At 29.3% G+C, this 18902-nt stretch overlaps 1 long non-coding RNA gene across 1 annotated transcript in view; it reads right to left on the bottom strand.

Annotated features, from left to right (window-relative positions):
- LOC145259037 (uncharacterized) overlaps positions 1-18136 on the bottom strand; it is a 64231-nt gene extending 46095 nt beyond the window's left edge. The window contains exons 1-2 of the long non-coding RNA XR_013864112.1: positions 17932-18136; positions 5149-5278 (exon numbers count right to left, since the gene is read on the bottom strand). This is a non-coding gene — a long non-coding RNA (uncharacterized LOC145259037). The remainder of the gene's footprint in view (positions 1-5148; positions 5279-17931) is intronic.
- Between the last annotated feature and the right edge of the window lie 766 nt (positions 18137-18902).

The raw sequence follows: 18902 nt of genomic DNA, 5'->3' as shown, positions 1-18902 counted from the left end.
AAGAGTAACTTATCTTGCGTTTGATAACATTTGTTATATACTTGTTTTTGAGAACTTTGTCGAATCTATGTGTATAGTAATACAAACCAGAACTTTTATAATGAAATATATATTATGGACCGTTTTCCAAACATCGAAATTTTAAAATTAAAGTTATATATATAGATATAACGGGTAAATATGAATTACTTAGGCACCGCCAAAAATAGCCGCAAAATCAAGTTGTTTTTTTAAAACGAAATTACATTTATTAAAATCCATTATTTCTGAGTAACTTTTTTTTTCCAGAAAGATAAAACCCTGAATTTTATCATATAGAAATAGGAAATTTAGGAAAACACGTCTCCGGAAAACTCGTCCCCTTTCGCTAGGTAGGAAAACTGATCCCTTATTGAATAACTATCGATTGAAAACACATTTTATGATCGTTCTTGAAGGAGATATTGTTTTATAGCCCCCCCCCCCATAATATTTTTTAATTTTACTTGTTTAATTTTTTTTTTTTTTTTTTTTTTTTTTTTAAATAAAATCGATTTTCTAAGTGTCCGTTTTCTACCTAACTGGCTAAGTTCTTAGTGGTTTAACTTATTTTAAAGCGTTTATTATGTTCATACAAAGTTAATTACAAATTTTTTTTGTTCTTATTTTAACGATGTTTTTTTGGAGTCATAAAAAAAATAAAAAAAACAAAACCCAAAAATTAAAAAACAGGGAGCGATTCTTCGATTCTTCGTTACGCTTTTGGTTTTGTTTTTTAATTATGATTTTTTGTTTTCTGTCATACCAAATGCACTCATGCGTTATTTAAAATTATGATTTTATCAATTATCAACATTTATTGTCGTCCTGTCAAATTTTGCAAAAATTAACTAATAAATTAAAAGCGAAATATTTTTTTGGCGCGAGAGATGCCTGCTATGTGCTAACAATATCTCGTTAACTCATTTTTAATTTTTTTAATTTTTACTTCAAAATTCTAAAATCAATCATTAAGAGAGAAAGTAATCACTAAATAAATTTATTAAACAATTTTATTGAAAACTCCGCTATCGTTTATCATTTTTTGTTGGTTGCTTTTCGAAGGGAGATATAAGTTTTATCCCCCACCCCACCTCTATCTAAATTATATTTTAAAAAATATTAAAATTTATTATTTTCTTTTTAAAACCAAATCTCCCTCAGTAATTTCTTTAATTTTCTATTTTTTAGCGATTATCAAGACCCCCTAAGATGTGATATACCGGGCATTATTTCTCGTTCTCCCGTAACACTCGACATGTTTTTTGTTTGTTTTTTTTGTTTTTTTTCTTTACCAAATAAACGATTCCAAATAAATTAAATAAACAACATAGTCGGCGAGGTAGAAAAATCGATTTTACCCTTTTATAAACAACAGTATATAAGTAAATTCTTTTTATATTAATATAAAAAAAAAAAAAAATATGCGGTCTCGTTTATGAACATAATAAACGCTTTTATTAAAAATACAAAAAAAAACATTAAACAAGTAAAATTATTTTTAAAAAAATATTATGGGGGGGGGCTATAGTTTATTTTAAAAAACAATATCTCCTTCAAGAACGATCATAAAATGTGTTTTCAATCGATATTTATTCAATAAGGGACCAGTTTTCCTACCTAGCGAAAGGGGACGAGTTTTCCGGAGACGAGTTTTCCCGGGACGAGTTTTCCCGGCACCAGAAATAGGTATCCCAAACCAAAATTTTATTTTTATCATATCTAAAAAAAAGTAATGTGGGCATGTAGATTTTTGTAAACCATTTACAAAAATACCAAATTGATTTTGGTAGGTCAATTAGCCATCAAGTTATGATCATTCAAAGTTTGTCAGAAAGTTGAAATTTGCTATCGTGGCCGAGAAGCCAAATTTCATAGTCTATAACTAAAAATGTAAGCTACTAACAAGTGAAAAATCCTCATAAATGTAATGTCATCTTGTAGTAGATGAAAATTAATACAAATTTAGGCAAAAAATATTAGATGAAACTAACTTAAACACTAGGCAAAATCCCTCTATCAACGCGAAAACAGTGAAAATACGACACGGAAATGCAACTTTAATTGTTCATATCAATTTCATTTTAATAGCTAATGTATTGAATCTTCTTAGTATGATTCAAAACACATTAGAGATCAAGATAATTCTTTCTTTTAATTATAAGTTGATAAAACCACTCAATTGTGGACCATGTAAAAGCAGTCAAACAGGCAATTTTGTAAAAAGGGCAAAAAAGGTAAAAAAAAAATGAGTCAAAAGTATACGTTACTGAAATTGCTATAAAACTGTAACCATTGGTGGTAGAAGCTTGAAACTTTGCAACTTTACTAATCTTGGGGTGAGGAATTCAAAATAATGGTTGCCTTGTTTCTAATAACAAAACTTTTTGCCACAGAAATACTTTTACTTTGGGAAATTTAAACTCGCCAAAAAGCACCGACGACAATAATATTTAGAAATTTTTTATACAAAAAAAAAGGCACAAATCATTTTTTTTAAACATTGAAAAACTTTCAACTTAAAAAACAAGTAAAAAAGATATTTTATGTCTTACTACAATTCCTTTCTTATCGATCTTCTCTCAGAATTCTTTCATAGGCTTCTGCTATGGTAGATATCTCAGGAACCCTCCAAATTCTACCATCACTTGAAACTGGCATTACCTCAAAATCCCATCTGTAGACAAATGCTGACTACTTGTGCAATGTCATCTGATAAAGGCCATCAAAAATAATCTTTTCTACTTTTTGTTTGCATTAAAAATTTTACTACAGCGCTGGATGCAGATATAATATCAATGACTTGGCCAATGTAAAAGTTGGTGTCATAGTAGACAGCTACCCATTGTCCTTGATGTTCATAACTGAAGATATCCTGAGATGGATCTTTATCACAACTGCAGGAGTTATCTGAATGTTCAGCAGATTCACTTAGGGAAGACATTTTTTGTTGCTTTGGTGGAGGTGGAGATGAATCAATTGGATTTCTTTTCAAGTAGTCAGAGAGAGCAGCTTCCAGTTGAACTTTATTTCCACTGGTGTTGATTTTGACACCTAGAACAACCTTGAGGTATCTCAATTGGTCTTTGAGTGCTTCCAAACCACTTTCTGAATTTTTTTTTATCTTTATCAGACTTCACTGGACCACCATACTTAATAATAGAGTTAATAATTCTCTCTTTCTCAGCAGCAGCTTGACGTTCTTTTTCCTTCTTTAATCTTTCATTTTGTGCAATTTTTTCTTGGACACGAAGTTTCACAAGGGCTTCTTGTTGTGCATGTTTTTGTCGCAAATGTTTTGCATGTTTTCTGGAGATGCTCAGAATGGATTGCCTCTTTGTTGATGGTATTACTTCCAACCAAGCTGTTGTCCGATTGCGCTTAAGCATATTTGAAGATGATGTCGTTTTGTTTGCATGCTAAAATCTAAATCTCCAAAGGCATGCTCACCTGACAGATTTGTTAAAGGGCAGCTCTTCAAGGCATCTCTCGTCTCCTGATCTACATCTTTTCCAAAAGCACCTCCTTCTAAAAAGTCATGCAACTGGTGCTTAGTGACAATGAGAAACTTACTGAGTATCTTGCGCAAACATTCTAAAACAAGTTCAGGGGCTGTGAGACTAATACAGAGAGACACATTGCCTTCCTCAAAGAATTCCCCATTAAATACACCTTTACAGTCAGATTTTAATAACAACTGGGGATTGTTGATCCAGCATTCTAAACTTAGAGCCATTTTCTTGATATAGTGATGGAAGTCAACATACTGAACAGTGCTGTTAACAAGTTTCCAGAAAGGTTTGGTCAAATTAATGTTCAGCAAACCAACTGCAGCAAGTAGGGAATGTAGTCTCTCATCAGAAATGTCAGCCAAAACACTCTGTAATTTCATATTGCAAGATGTTGCAAACACAGATAAAAATAATTTTATGTGCTCTTTATGGTGATATAATGCCAGGGCATTTTCAAATAGAGAATTAAACCTATTTGCCCGATAACTTGTGATTTGAGATTGGTACCCTTCTTTGCTGCAGAATGCCAGCCATTCTGTCCTGCAACCACTTTTATCGTCTCCACGAGAACATCCAAGAACATCCGCAGTAGGTCTAATCAGCCTTGCTCTAGCTGATTCTGATGAAGTCCAATTTTTAAATTGGATGGAAGAATCCATGTATATTTTATCGCCATAAGTCAGTTACTGAATATTTTGTTTATGAGAGTATGTACGGGTGACGACAAAAAAAAAAAAAAATTAATATGCGTTCTGTCACAATTTCTGTTAATGCTGACATAAAAAGTTTTTATGTAATTATTTTAAAATTTTAGAACAAAATAATTTAATATATTTGCTAATATATAGCCTTGGAACTGAGTTTTTATATTTAGTCAGTTTTTTTCTACAAAGCGTAAATTTAGACATGTTTGGCGAATTGAAAATCAAAAACAAAAACAACATGTGCGTTCGGTCACAATTTCTGTTAATGCTGACATAAAAAGTTTTTATCTAATTATTTCAAATTTTAGGACAAAATAATTTAATATATTTGCTAATATATAGCCTTGGAACTGAGTTTTTATATTTAGTCAGTTTTTTTCTACAAAGCGTAAATGTTGACATGTTTTACGAATCCAAAACAAAGAAACAAAAAATTAGTAAATAAATAGTGCTTATTTTAAGTAATTTATTTTAAATAATTTTTTTTTTAATTCTTTTTTTTTCATAATTAAAAAAACATGTTTCTGAACAATAACAAAAACATATACTTTATCGTCATAAATCACTAGCCGAACGTTTTGTTTATGGAATTTAATTAAAATAATTTAACAATGCTAAAGTTTATCCAACCGAAAAAAATAAGTTTCCGTCAGTCCCACACAAGTAAAAATGTTTTGTACACGGTTTTATTAATTAATTTAATTAAAATAATTAAACAATGCTGAAGTTTATCCAACCGTAACCAAAGGAGAAAGCGATGAAAGAACATATGAAAGTTTGAAAAAAGCTATAGAAAATAAACTGGCATTATTTTTTAAATTGTAAATTTTAATTTTTTTTTAATGACGTTCTAAAAATATTAATTAAAAAAATATCTTTCTATAACTTAAATAATAAAGAAAAAACAAACTCACCTAAGAACTTTGATAAGTCCATAGTGAAACGAGTTGTATGTTTATGTTTTCCGTTCAGTCAGTCAGTACATTGTGCTGCTGTAGCAGTATCAAAATTTTTGTAGGAATTTTTGACACCCCTAACACGAAACTGCGAATAAAATATAAAAATCTCGTAATTTCTCTGTTAAAAGTGGGTTATTTATTTTCTTTATGGATTATACTTCCAAAATAAACTATTACAGTTGTTTTAAAAGTAATAGAAATATTTTTTTTTTTTTTTTTAAAAACAGTAATGAATTTTCCGAACTCAATATTTTTCAATTTTTAAACTTTAAAAATCTATCAAAATTTTTTTATTGATTCTATTTTTACGATATTTTCAGGGTCAATGTGAAATTATATGTTCTTTCCAATAAACCGAATATAATATTAGCTTGGAAAGACAGGGGGTCGAATAATTCACGCCTCTCATTTTGAAATGTCTATTAAAAAGTAAATAATTTATGTCGGGGAGTTTTATATATCACAAATTGAAGAGAAAAGGTCAATAAATAATATATTCAAATTTAAAAAAAAAAAAAAAAAAAAAATCGCTTTTTTTAGAAATTTACCTGTAAAGTCCGAAGTTTAAAACGTTTAAAAAAAACAAAAAAAAAAAAAACACTTTTTTTTTTTTAATAAAACCTTGGTCCTTGCTCCTTTAATTGAAAAAAAAAAAAATTAAAAAATTTGGGCTTGAATTACATGGCCTTCGGGACAAGATCAAAGTGTAGTATCTGTTCTCCAGATGCTGCACTTCTATTTCTTGTTCTCTTTCGGTGGAAGAGAAATCCTTCACGACTGAGACAATTTTTATTTTTGTACCTTTTCTCCACGTTAAAAAACGACCCTTGTGTCTAACTCTGTCCCGTGGGGAGGCATAGTAAATAGGTACATTTTTCGAGGAGTTATAAACTTGGAAAGATGGGGTGGAATTATTCACTATTTTCACGAAATTTCTGACACTGCTAGTGCTGCTGTGTGGCTACTGGCTAGCTGACAACTTTTAGCCAACTTTTATTGGTGTGCGCTCCTTGATTTATGGGGCCATAAACATGACACCAACAGATTATTAAAGGAGATATTCCTTTACAAAACGATGCCTTTTTCGGAATTCTTACTATAAAATTTCTTTCATGTTTCTTTCACTGAAGTTTTCAAGTTGGATTTTTTTTTAGAAAAACCACTTATAACCTTTTAATAACCTCACCATGTTATTAAGTGACCTTTTTTCTTTAAAATGATACCATTTTTATATACTTAGAGACTCACAATATGAAGAGCAACAAATTTGAAAAACATCAACATGTTTTGTGTAAAAAATAAAGCGACATTTACCAAAATTAGAGGCATAACTTGAAAAATCCTAAAAAAAAAAAAAAAACTATTAAAGACACAAGAAAAAGAATTATATATCTATAAAGATAAAAGATTAAATTTTATTTAAATCAAAACCATATCAAAATAACCCAAAAAACACACGAGATATCGCAAGTTGAAGTTAAGGGAAATTTTACTTTATTTACTAGTTTTCGCACCTAAACTAGGCCAGTTTGGGATACCTAATAGAAACAGAATAATGTAAAACTTTTTCCAAAAAGTTAATTGACATTTTTGGTCTTGCACAAAAAACGTACATAAATATTTGAAAAAAAAAAAAAAAAAAAAAAAAAAAAAAAAAAAAAGGTTTTTGACATAATTTATTTGGTGCCCGGAAAACTCGTCCTGGGAAAACTAGTCTCCGGAAAACTGGTCCCTTATTGAATAAATATCGATTGAAAACACATTTTATTATCATTCTTGAAGGAGATATTATTTTTTAAAATAGACTATAGCCCCCCCCCCCTTAATATATTTTTAAAAATATTTTTACTTGTTTAATGTTTTTTTTTTTTTTTTTTTTTTTTTTTAAATAAAATCGATTTTCTAAGTGTCTGTTTTCTACCTAACTGGCTAAGTTCTTAGTGATTTCACTTATATTAAAGCGTTTATTATGTTCATACAAAGTTAATTACAAATTTTTTTTGTTCTTATTTTAACGATGTTTTTTGGAGTCATAAAAACAATAATTAAAAACAAAACCAAAAAAAATTAAAAAATAGGGAGCGATTACTTTTTTGTGTTGGTTTTTTTAATTATGATAGTTTTTTTGTTGTTATGTTTTTGTTTTAATGCACTCGTGCGTTATTTAAAATTATAATTTTATCAATTATCAACATTTATTGTCGTCCTGTAAAATTTTGCAAAAATTAACTAATAAATTACAAACAAAATATTTTTTTGGCGCGAGAGATGCCATGTGCTAACAATCTCTCGTTAACTCATTTTTAATTTTTTTTAATTTTTACTTCAAAATTCTAAAATCAATCATTAAAAGAAAAAGTAATCACTAAATAAATTTATTAAAAACTCCGCTATTGTTTATCAAGAATCTTTTTAATTTCATTTTTTGTTGGTTGTTTTTCGGAGGGAGATATATTTTTTACCCCCCTCCCTCTCTCTAAATTATATTTTAAAAAAAATATTAAAATTTATTTTCTTTTTAAAACCAAATCTCCCTCAGTAATTTCGGGTTTGTATTACTGTACACAGATTCGAAAAAGTTGTCAAAAAAAAAAAAATATATATAACAAATAAATGTTATCAAAGGCAAGATAAGTTACTTTTCTACCAAACTGGATATAATTTTCGTGTTTTTATTCAATTTAACATGTTTATTCAGCTCAAAAAGCATACAGTGTTTACCGATGTATTGGAAAATTCAAAATGGCGGCCGATTCTCTCTTTAACACGGTAACTTCGGGAAAAGGTGTTATAAATAATAAACTTGATAAAATACTATTAAAAAACCACCGAATATATGTCAAGTTATGTCACAGTAACATATATTCAGCAAATTTCTAACAGTATTTTGTCTAGTTTATTATTCATTACACTTTTTTCCGAACTTACCGTGTTAAAGAGAGAGTCGGCCGCCATTTTAAATTTTCCAATACATCGGTAAACACTGTATGCTTTTCGAGCTGAATAAACATGTTAAATTGAATAAAAACACGAAAATTATATCCAGTTTGGTAGAAAAGTAATTTATCTTACCTTTGATAACATTTATTTTTCATATATTTGTTTTTTGACAACTTTTTCGAATCTATGTGTACAGTAATACAAACCCGTAAATTCTTTATATATTAATATAAAAAAGCAATCTCGTTTATGAACATAACCGCTTTAAAATAAGTGAAACCACTAAGAACTTAACCAGTTAGGTAGAAAACGGACACTTAGAAAATCGATTTTATTTAAAAAAAAAAAAAAAACATTAAACTAGTAAAAATATTTTTTAAATATTATGGGGGTTATAGTCTATTTTAAAAAACAATATCTCCTTCAAGAACGATAATAAAATGTGTTTTCAATCGATATTTATTCAATAAGGGACCAGTTTTCCTACCTAGCGAAAGGGGACGAGTTTTCCCGAGACGAGTTTTCCAATACATCGGTAAACACGGTATTTTTTTCGAGCTGAATAAACATGTTACATTAAATAAAAACACTGAAAACATCCAGTTAGGTAGAAAAGTAACTTATCTTGCCTTTGATAACATTTGTTATGTATTTGTTTTTTGACAACTTTATCGAATCTGTGTACAGTAATACAAACCCCATAAAACTTTAAACTTGGAAATACGATTTAAAAATAGCGCGGATCAGTAAGTGCACTAGCACCCTTTTTCTGATTTCATCTTTAAATAAAGACACGAGGAAATTAAGAAATAATGAAAAATCGGTATTTTACTTTAAGGCTCGTCTCCCGTTCGTATAGAACCCTCCCTTTTTTTTTTTTGTAGTTTTCGGTGTGCTTCAAAAGAATATGGTAATCGTTTGTATGGTATTAACCCCTTAAGTCTGAGACTATTTTCCATTTCACAGCCTAGCCTTCGTTTACGCTACACGCGAGCATAAACGAAGGCTATTAAATGTGCACTTGCGTACCAAACTGGCTTGTCAGTGTAGTATTGACAAATTAAAATTAGACGAAAAACAAGTAGTTTTCCAGATATTAAACCCTGTAATTTTGTTATCACGGGTGGCCATTTTGTACGCGCAAGCGCGCGCATGGCGTCGACGCCATGCGCGCGCTTACGAAATAGGACCTGTCTAATAATGGCTGACAGAACAAGAACACGCTACCCACTATGAAGTAAATAAAGAGTTTCGCTTGAAATTCCGTCCAAATTCACGAGTTCGACAGAAATATTCCAGAGTTCGACAAGATACACTCGAAAAAGGTCGGTTACATCGACCGAAACGTAAAAAAATAAAACTCAAGATGGGAACTGTAACTGTAGTCCGAGTCCGATGAATCCAAATACGAGTAAAAGTTGATTCAAACTGGCCGAAAGTGGAGACGCCATTTATTTTTTTTTTTTTTAATATATATTCATTTTTGGTATTTTAGTTTACCGACCCTTCGGCATTCACCTCTAGTTTGTCGACTTTAAGAATGAATATCGCATTTATTTTTTGCGCAAACGCACAGTTATCCATATTTGAAGACGTTCAGTATCCAACGTATTCACTATTGTTTTTGTTGATGGCCATCTTGTTTCCCATTTAGGAAAAAAATGCCTAAAACAGCCAAACTGAGCCAAAACATGGTCCCCAAAACATTTTTCGGCTTCAATGCCGAAATGACCCCCCCCCCCCTCTGGATATTTTTCCGCTTCCCGATATCGAAACGGACAATCAGTTTCTCACTTCATTTTTTAAAAATTTCTTGCTAAAATGCGCGCACGCGCGTAGTCACTTGCGGTTTGTTGTTCCACTAGGTGTATCTGAAAGTGGCCATTAAAAATGATCAAAACTTTAATAATTCAACTTACTATTTTTCGAAGCTTAGAACTACTTGAAAAATGTAAATTCGAACCCTATTTTTTTTTCTTTTCAATTAAAGAAGCAAAGATCAAATTGTTAAAAAATAACAGGTTTACTAAGCAAATTATGCAATGCTTTTTAAAGCGGTTTTCGTTAAAAAAAGAAAAAAATCAACGTATTTTGACTTGCTTATAAATATATATATATGCCAAATACCAAAAAAAAAAAAAAAAAAAAAATACTATTAAATGGGTAGTTCCATTCTTTGTTAAGAATTTATCCATATTTATATTTTAAATTCCATGTATTTTTTTAATAAAATAATTTTTTAAACAACTATTTGAAAAGGCCGCCATTACATAAGCATTTTTACGATGTTAGCGAAATGCCGAAGTGGTGTTCTTGTATTGAACTACAGGACAAAATCTACACATTCCCATTAGCCTTGTGCGCAGAGAAATGTGCCCCTATGGATGGAAAATACATTTTATGATCGTTCTTGAAGGAGATATTGTTTTTTTTTTTTAAATAGACTATAGCCCCCCCCCCCCAATAATATTTTTAAAAAATATTTTTACTTGCTCAATTTTTTTTTTTTTTTTTTTTAAATCGATTTTCTAAGTGTCCGTTTTCTACCTAACTGGCTAAGTTCTTAGCGGTTTCACTTATTTTAAAGCGTTTATTATGTTCAAAAACGAGACCGCATATTTTCTTTATACTAATATTAAAATAATTTACTTATTTACCGTTGTTATAAAAGGGTAAAATCGATTTTTATACTTCGCCGACTATGTTGTGTATTGTTTAATTTATTTGGAATCGTTTATTCGGTAAAGAAAAAAAAACACAGAAAACAAACGAAAAAAACATGTCGAGTGTCGAGTGTTACGTGAGAACGAGAAATAATGTCCGGTATATCACATCTTAAGAGTCTTGATAATCGCAAAAAAATAGAAAATGAGGTAGATTTGGTTTTAAAAAGAAATAAATTTTAGGGTTTGTATTACTGTACACAGATTCGAAAAAGTTGTCAAAAAAAACAAATATATAACAAATAAATGTTATCAAAGGCAAGATTAGTTACTTTCCTACCAAACTGGATATATTTTTTGTGTTTTTATTTAATGTAACATGTTTATTCAGCTCGAAAAACATACAGTGTTTACCGATGTATTGGAAAATTCAAAATGGCGGCCGATTCTCTCTTTAACACGGTAACTTCGGGAAAAGGTGTTATAAATAATAAACTAGACAAAATACTATAAAAAAAAAACACCGAATATATGTCAACCTATGTCACGGTAATATATATTGAGCGAATTTCTAACAGTATTTTGTCTAGTTTATTATTTATAACACCTTTTCCCGAACTTACCGTGTTTAAGAGAGAGTCGGCCGCCATTTGGAATTTTCCAATACATCGGTAAACACTGCATGTTTTTCGAGCTGAATAAACATGTTAAATTGAATAAAAACACGAGAATTATATCCAGTTTGGTAGAAAAGTAACTTATCGGGTAACCCAACTTATCTTGCCTTTGATAACATTTATGTTATATATTTGTTTTTTAACTACTTTTTCGAATCTGTGTACAGTAATACAAACCCAAATTTTAATATTTTTTAAAATATAATTTAGAGAGGGGGGGGTTAAAACTATATTCCCTATGAAAAACAACCAACAAAAAATGAAATTAAAAAGATTCTTGATAAACGATAGCGGAGTTTTCAATAAAATTGATTAATAAATTTATTTAGTGATTACTTTTTCTCTGAATGATTGGTTTTAGAATTTTGAAGTAAAAATTTAAAAAATTAAAAATGAGGGTTATCTTTCAGATGCAAGGTTTATTGTTTACTTGCGGTTTTAACGATGTAAGATTCCGTTGTACGGAAGACCAAATCGGCCAAAATGTCTATGATGTTTTTATTGGCGCTTTTCTTCGTATTTTTAATAACATTTTTTTGCACCATTTACAAGTTCTTTTTACAAATAATTTTTTTAATACTGTAATAGTAAAACAAAGATACATTTATTAATTATACGGAATAAGTATCTCGTAATGTTTTCACACGAGATTTTTTTCCTGTTGATTTCTCTTTTTTTTTTTAATATTAAAATTGATTTAAAGTGATTTTCAAGCCTTTAACATGACGGAGTTTATAATGAAAACCAAATTACCGTTAAAATTAAAATAATCTTTATTAGAAATTTGTAACAAAATAACAAAATTATAAAACTATTAGATTATAATTAAGAACTTTTAATTAAACAACGTGAACATTTTATAATGAGTGTTTTCATGAAATGTATTTTTAATAATAAAAAAGTGAACTTTTTTTACTTAAACTTCATAAAAAAACGTATCCAATATAGAATTTTACTAAAATAATTTTACTATTACAGTATTAAAAAAAATATTTGTAAAAAAAACTTGTAAATGGTGCAAAGAAATGTTATTAAAAAATACGAAGAAAAGCGCCAATAAAAACATCGTAGACGTATATTATCATTTAAACAGTATATCAATTTAAATATTTAAATTCAGTAAATAAATTTAAATATTTAAATTATGGCCGATTTGGTCTTCCGTACAACGGAATCTTACATCGTTACAATCGCAAGTAAACAAGGAACCTTGCATCTGAAAGATAACCAAAATGAGTTAACGAGAGATTGTTAGCACATGGCATCTCTCGCGCCAAAAAAATATTTCGCTTTTAATTTATTAGTTAATTTTTGCCAAAATTTGACAGGACGACAATAAATGTGGATAATTGATAGAATTATAATTTTAAATAACGCATGAGTGCATTTGGTATGAGAGAAAAAAAACATAACAAAAAACTATCATAATTAAAAAAAACCAAAACAAAAAAGTAACGCTCCCAGTTTTTAATGTTTTTGTTTTGTTTTTTATTATTGTTTTTATGACTCCAAAAAAATCGTTAAAATAAGAACCAAAAAAATTGTAATTAACTTTGTATGAACATAATAAACGCTTTAAAATAAGTGAAGCCACTGAGAACTTAGCCAGTTAGGTAGAAAACGGACACTTAGAAAATCGATTTTATTTAAAAAAAAAAAAAAAAAAAAAAATTAAACAAGTAAAAAATATTTTTAAAAATATATTAAGGGGGGGGGCTATAGTCTATTTAAAAAAAAAACAATATCTCCTTCAAGAACGATCATAAAATGTGTTTTCAATCGATATTTATTCAATAAGGGACGAGTTTTCCTACCTAGCGAAAGGGGACGAGTTTTCCGGGGTGGAGTTTTCCGGGCACCAGAAAACGGACAATCGATTTTATTTTTAAAAAAAATAAAACAAAAAAAAAAAAATTAAACAAAAATATTTTTTTTTTTAATATGAGGGGGGGGGGGGGCTATAGTCTATTTTAAAAAGCAATATCTCGTTCAAGAACGATCATAAAATGTGTTTTCAATCGATATTTATTCAATAAGGGACCAGTTTTCCTACCTAGCGAAAGGGGACGAGTTTTTCGGAGACGAGTTTTCCTAAATTCATTGGAAAAGGTGCCCGGAAAACTCGTCCCCTTTCGCTAGGTAAGAAAACTGGTCCCTTATTGAATAAATATCGATTGAAAACACATTTTATGATCGTTCTTGAAGGAGATGTTTTTTAAAATAAACTATAGCCCCCTCCCCATAATATTTTTTTAAAAATATTTTTACTTGTTTAATGTTTTTTTTTTTTTGTTTTTTTTTTAAAATAAAATCGATTTTCTAAGTGTCCGTTTTCTACCTAACTGGCTAAGTTCTTAGTGGTTTCACTTCTTTTAAAGCGTTTATTATGTTCATACAAAGTTAATTACAATTTTTTTGGCCGCCACCACCGATAACAAAGAATTACATTGCTTAATATCTGAAAAACTCGTTTGCGGCAAAAATATGCGCGCGCTTAAGCGTACAGAAATGGTCACCACTGATAGCATAAGCCATTACATGTATATATATTTCAATGTCCTCGTGTCTTTATTGAAAGATGAAATAAAAAAAAAACAAAAAAAACGTTTTAGTCAAAACAGGAAAAAATGCCCCCTCTCACTAGGTGGCCAGAAAGTGGGTGCTCATTTTACGTTAAATTTATATAGAAAAGTGGTCCACCACTTTTTGAAAAAGTGGTTTCTTCATATGAAAACTATCCATTTCCGACGGAAACGGTTAGCAGATTCGTGTTTAGCACGACGAAATCTACAAGAAAAATATATTTTTGTCTTCTAGTGTGAGACGGGCCTTAAAGTAAAATTTTACCGATTTTTTTTACAGTTTCCAAATTATGAAAAAAAATGTAATAAATTGCAAAATTAAATTTAAACGGCATAATAATGTCGAATCCGGTTATGGTTAACTTTCGTCACCCGTTGTTTACAAAGCTATTTGCCGGAAGTGACGTTTTATCTACGGTTGATCAAAACCGTATAGAATTAACCTTTTTTTTATATAAGTTTTATTCAAACAGGTTTTATTTGAACTTAATGGACTTTTTTTTTGTATTTATTAACTGTTTTATTCTTTTTATCAAACAAAAATAGAATTTTTATATTGACATATTATGGACTGTTTTTCGAACATCGAAATTTTAAAATTAGTTTTATTTAAAAAAAAAAAAAAAAAAAAAAAAAGAAAGACGGTGTCTTTTTTTTTTAAATTAAATTCTAAAATTTGTTAAAGAGTTAAAATAAACAAAGACTTTTCGTTAATATCTATAAAGTCTATTTTTATCTCTGTAAAAGTTTGTTGAAAAATTCAAATAAAATTTAGAATTTAATTTAAAAAAAAAAAAAAAAAAAACACCGTCTTTCTTTTTTTCTTTTTTTTTTTAAATAAAACTAATTTTTAAATTTCGATGTTTGAAAAACAGTCCATAATATGTCAATATAAAAATTCTATTTTACCTTTTTCTTTAATAATTACTATTAAACAAATATTGGGGTTTGTATTACTGTACACAGATTACTGTACACAGATTCGAAAAAGTTGTCAAAAAACAAATATATAACAAATAAATGTTATCAAAGGCAAGATAAGTTACTTTTCCACCTAACTGGATATATTTTTTATGTTTTTATTCAGTGTAACATGTTTATTCAGCTCGAAAAACATGCAGTGTTTACCGATGTATTGGAAAATTCAAAATGGCGGCCGAGGCGACTCTCTCTCGGAGAGGGGAAGTTTGGGAAAAGGTATTATAAATAACAAACTAGACAAAATACTGTTAGAAATTCGCTCAATATATGTTACCGTGACATAAGTTGACATATATTCGGTTGTTTTTTAATAATATTTTGTCTAGTTTATTTATAACATCTTTTCCCAAACTTACCGTGTTAAAGAGACAGTTGGACGCCATTTTGAATTTTCCAATACATCGGTAAACACTGCATGTTTTTCGAGCTGAATAAACATGTTACATTGAATAAAAACACAAAAAATATATCCAGTTTGGTAGAAAAGTAACTTATTTTGCCTTTGATAACATTTATTTGTTATATATTCGTTTTTTGACAACTTTTTCGAATCTATGTGTACAGTAATACAAACCCAAATATTGTTTTACTTTTAAAAATGTCCTGTATATTGTTTAAAATAATAAAATGTGTTTATTATTAAAAATCGAATCAAAAATTAATTGTTCCCATAGTAACCAAAAGCGGTGTATAGGGAAGTTAGAGCTTTATGCCGGAATACCCTTTAACACGGTAAGTTTGGGAAAAGGCGATATAAATATAAAACTAGACAAAATACTGTCAGAAACTTGCTCAATATATATTACTGTGGCATAGGTTGACATTCGGTGGTTTTTAATAGTATCTTGTCTAGTTTATTATTTATAACACCTTTTCCCGAACTTACTGTGTTAAAGAGAGTTGGGCGCCATTTTGAATTTTCCAATACATACATACAACAGTAACACCCTCGAGAATTCCTTAAAATTACCACTCTTACAGGTTTTCGGAGGGGGGGGGGTCGCTGAAAACGAAAATGTTTAAAATTACGGCAAATTAGTAGTTTCCAAGATATGAAATGTACTGATACTTCTTGGGTGTTGAGTTCCATGGCGACCAGCAGAAAAATTTAATGGGTAAATGTTTAACTACAACAGAACAGAACACTGACCAATAAAATTGTTATATATATATATATATCGGTAAAACTATACAAACACCGTGACAGCGAATTAACCCTAACCCTAACACTAACCCTAACGCTGTCACGGTGTTTGTATAATAATACCTATATATCTATATATATATATATGTTTTCGGGGTCGCTGACAACGAATAATCTGATATTCAAACCCGTCGCAAATTTACTGTTTGCATGGTATTAACCCCTGAACCCTCGCACTATTGTGCCAACTCATCGCCATCGTTTAATACTGTTCTTACATGATGCGTTTGCGCATGGACGCGCGTAATAAGGTGACTTGTCACATCGCGGAAGAATTTTTTAGCAGACATTTAAAATAACAGGAAAGTTTTCAAAAACAAAATGTGATTCATTTTTCTGTGTTACGTAGTTTTTGATGCTTTTTTAATTGATCTAAAAAAAACAAAAAAAAAACGAGCAGAACTCTCCATCGCCCCCCCCCCCAATGTAAACAGAATTTTTGTTTGCTCGGTGTATGTCGGCGCGTTACTTACGGAAAAACGGTAAATTAAACTGCAGAAGCACCTGTTAAATATTGTACGAGTTTTATAATTGAACCCCTCCTCCCCCTCTCCAAAAAAATAAAATGCTTTTGTAGACCGCTCGTGAAAACTCATTTGCCGTAATTTTAAACGTTATTTTCGTTTTCAGCGACCCCGAAAACCTGTTAAGGTGGTAATTTTAAAGGAATTCTCGAGGGTGGAGTAATTCTTCATATTTATTATTTTTTTTGTTTTATTCAATTATAAGGTTAAAGTATAGAATAGTTACAAAACACCCTCCCCATGTTAAGAACGGCTTTTTAAATAACGTTATTATTTCAGCACGGATCAATAAGTGCACTAGTACTAGAAAAAGAAATCGGAAAAAAAACAAAAACGCCAGACGTTGGGAATCTGAGCCTCAAGTCTTGTCTTACCTTAAAAATTCCACAATTTTCACTTTAACTTTTTTCTTGTTAATATCATCCAATGTATCAGATAATTTAAAAAAAAAAAAAAAAATTTAATCATTTTTGACTTTTCACGGCTTGTTCAGTTTTCTATTATAACGTAGTAAATTAAACACGAACTTAAGGTCCACCCGCATTCTAAAATAACCGGACGTAACTCAGGGTAGTTAACCCCACCCTCCCAAATTTTGCATTAATACAACGTTTAATTGAAAAATATATTTTTAATCGGCTTTCTTGGAAGAAATTCCACGAATTTAAAAGTAAATATATTTATAACATTTAAAATTTTTAAAAATATAGATAAATTCCAATATTTTTTCATTGGTTTTCTTTGAAGAAATATTGTAATTATCTATTTTTTTAATTTTTAAATGTTCTATTTACTTTTAAATTCTTGGAATTTCTTCCAAGAAACCCGATTAAAAATATATATTTCAATTAAACCTTGCAGGCTACCATAATGTAATCTTGCCTGTGGTAATATTTCAGTATTCTTTCACCAACTTTTTTTTTTTTTTTTTTGGGTGGCGTTTGAACTTCAGATAGAATCCGTATTGATTTTAGCCGTAAAAACACTACTTGATAAAAACGATTATTTCAATTTTTTAAAATAAATTTATAGGATTAAAAATAATTAGACGAAATTAAAAAAAAATTACTTTCATGACAAAATTTTTGACTAAGTTGTGGAAAGTAGAGTTGAACATCCCCCGCCCTCTCTGAAAGTAATGAAAAAGATGAAGTAATGAATACTCACATGACATTAAATTTTTTATAAAAAAATATTCAGTTGAAAGAATTTTTTGCGTTGGACATTTTGAAGTCTTACACGGTGTAAGACTTCAAAATTTCCAACGCAAAAAAGAAATCTATGGATCAAGTAATTTTTCCAACTGGCGAAAAAGTCTCAAATATGACGTCACAGACCCACTCCCTCCTCCTCCTCCTTTTCTTTCTCTTTCTCTCTCTCGTCACGTGCTCTGCTCACTTCGGATTTGGGCGGGATTTTAAACTCAAGTTTATTATTTAATTAATTAGAATTCTTTTTTTGATGAATAATTTGTATTATTCATCCATTTATTTATTGCAGACTATTATCCTCATCTTTTAGGCCAAAGGAATAGTAAGTTTAATAAAAAAATTGTTAAAAATGCATGCTTACATTTTCAAAAATACATAAAAATCTTTAAAAAATTGTTATACGTACTCGTCACGGAACGAAGATATCATATGCCAAAAAAAAAATCACGTAAATTTGATCAAATAGTTTGGGGCTGGACGTGAATTACTCCCACAACTATAATTTTTATAATATGTTGTAGGGCCCTCTTACAGTTTAAGGAAACTAAAATATGGAGAAACAAATAGGACATACTGAAAATGGCGTCATTTTATAAATAAAGGGAAATATTGAAATTGACAATATTAGAAAACAATGTTTTTTCTTTTTATTATTAAATACAAGATTTAAAAAAATGATTTTAGCAGTTTAGATCTTTATTGAATCACTTTCGCGTAATTTTATAAATAAAATGACAAACAAAGATAATTAGAAATGATATTAATGAAACGATATTGAAATATATATAAAAAGGATTATTGTAAAAGAATTTTTTAAAAGTTAAAGTCATATTTAAGTAACAAAATTCGATTGGTTATTAAAAGTTAAAGTCATTTTAGTTTATTTTAAATTTTAAAAGAATAATTAGATCTCCAGCTATTACTATA

The sequence above is a fragment of the Euprymna scolopes genome, chromosome 34 (genome assembly GCF_053919585.1).
Source record: "Euprymna scolopes isolate OS-2025 chromosome 34, ASM5391958v1, whole genome shotgun sequence".
Classification (NCBI taxonomy): domain Eukaryota; kingdom Metazoa; phylum Mollusca; class Cephalopoda; order Sepiida; family Sepiolidae; genus Euprymna; species Euprymna scolopes.
The sequence above is the reverse complement of the archived record's forward strand: the minus strand, read 5'-3'. Positions and strand labels throughout refer to the sequence as shown.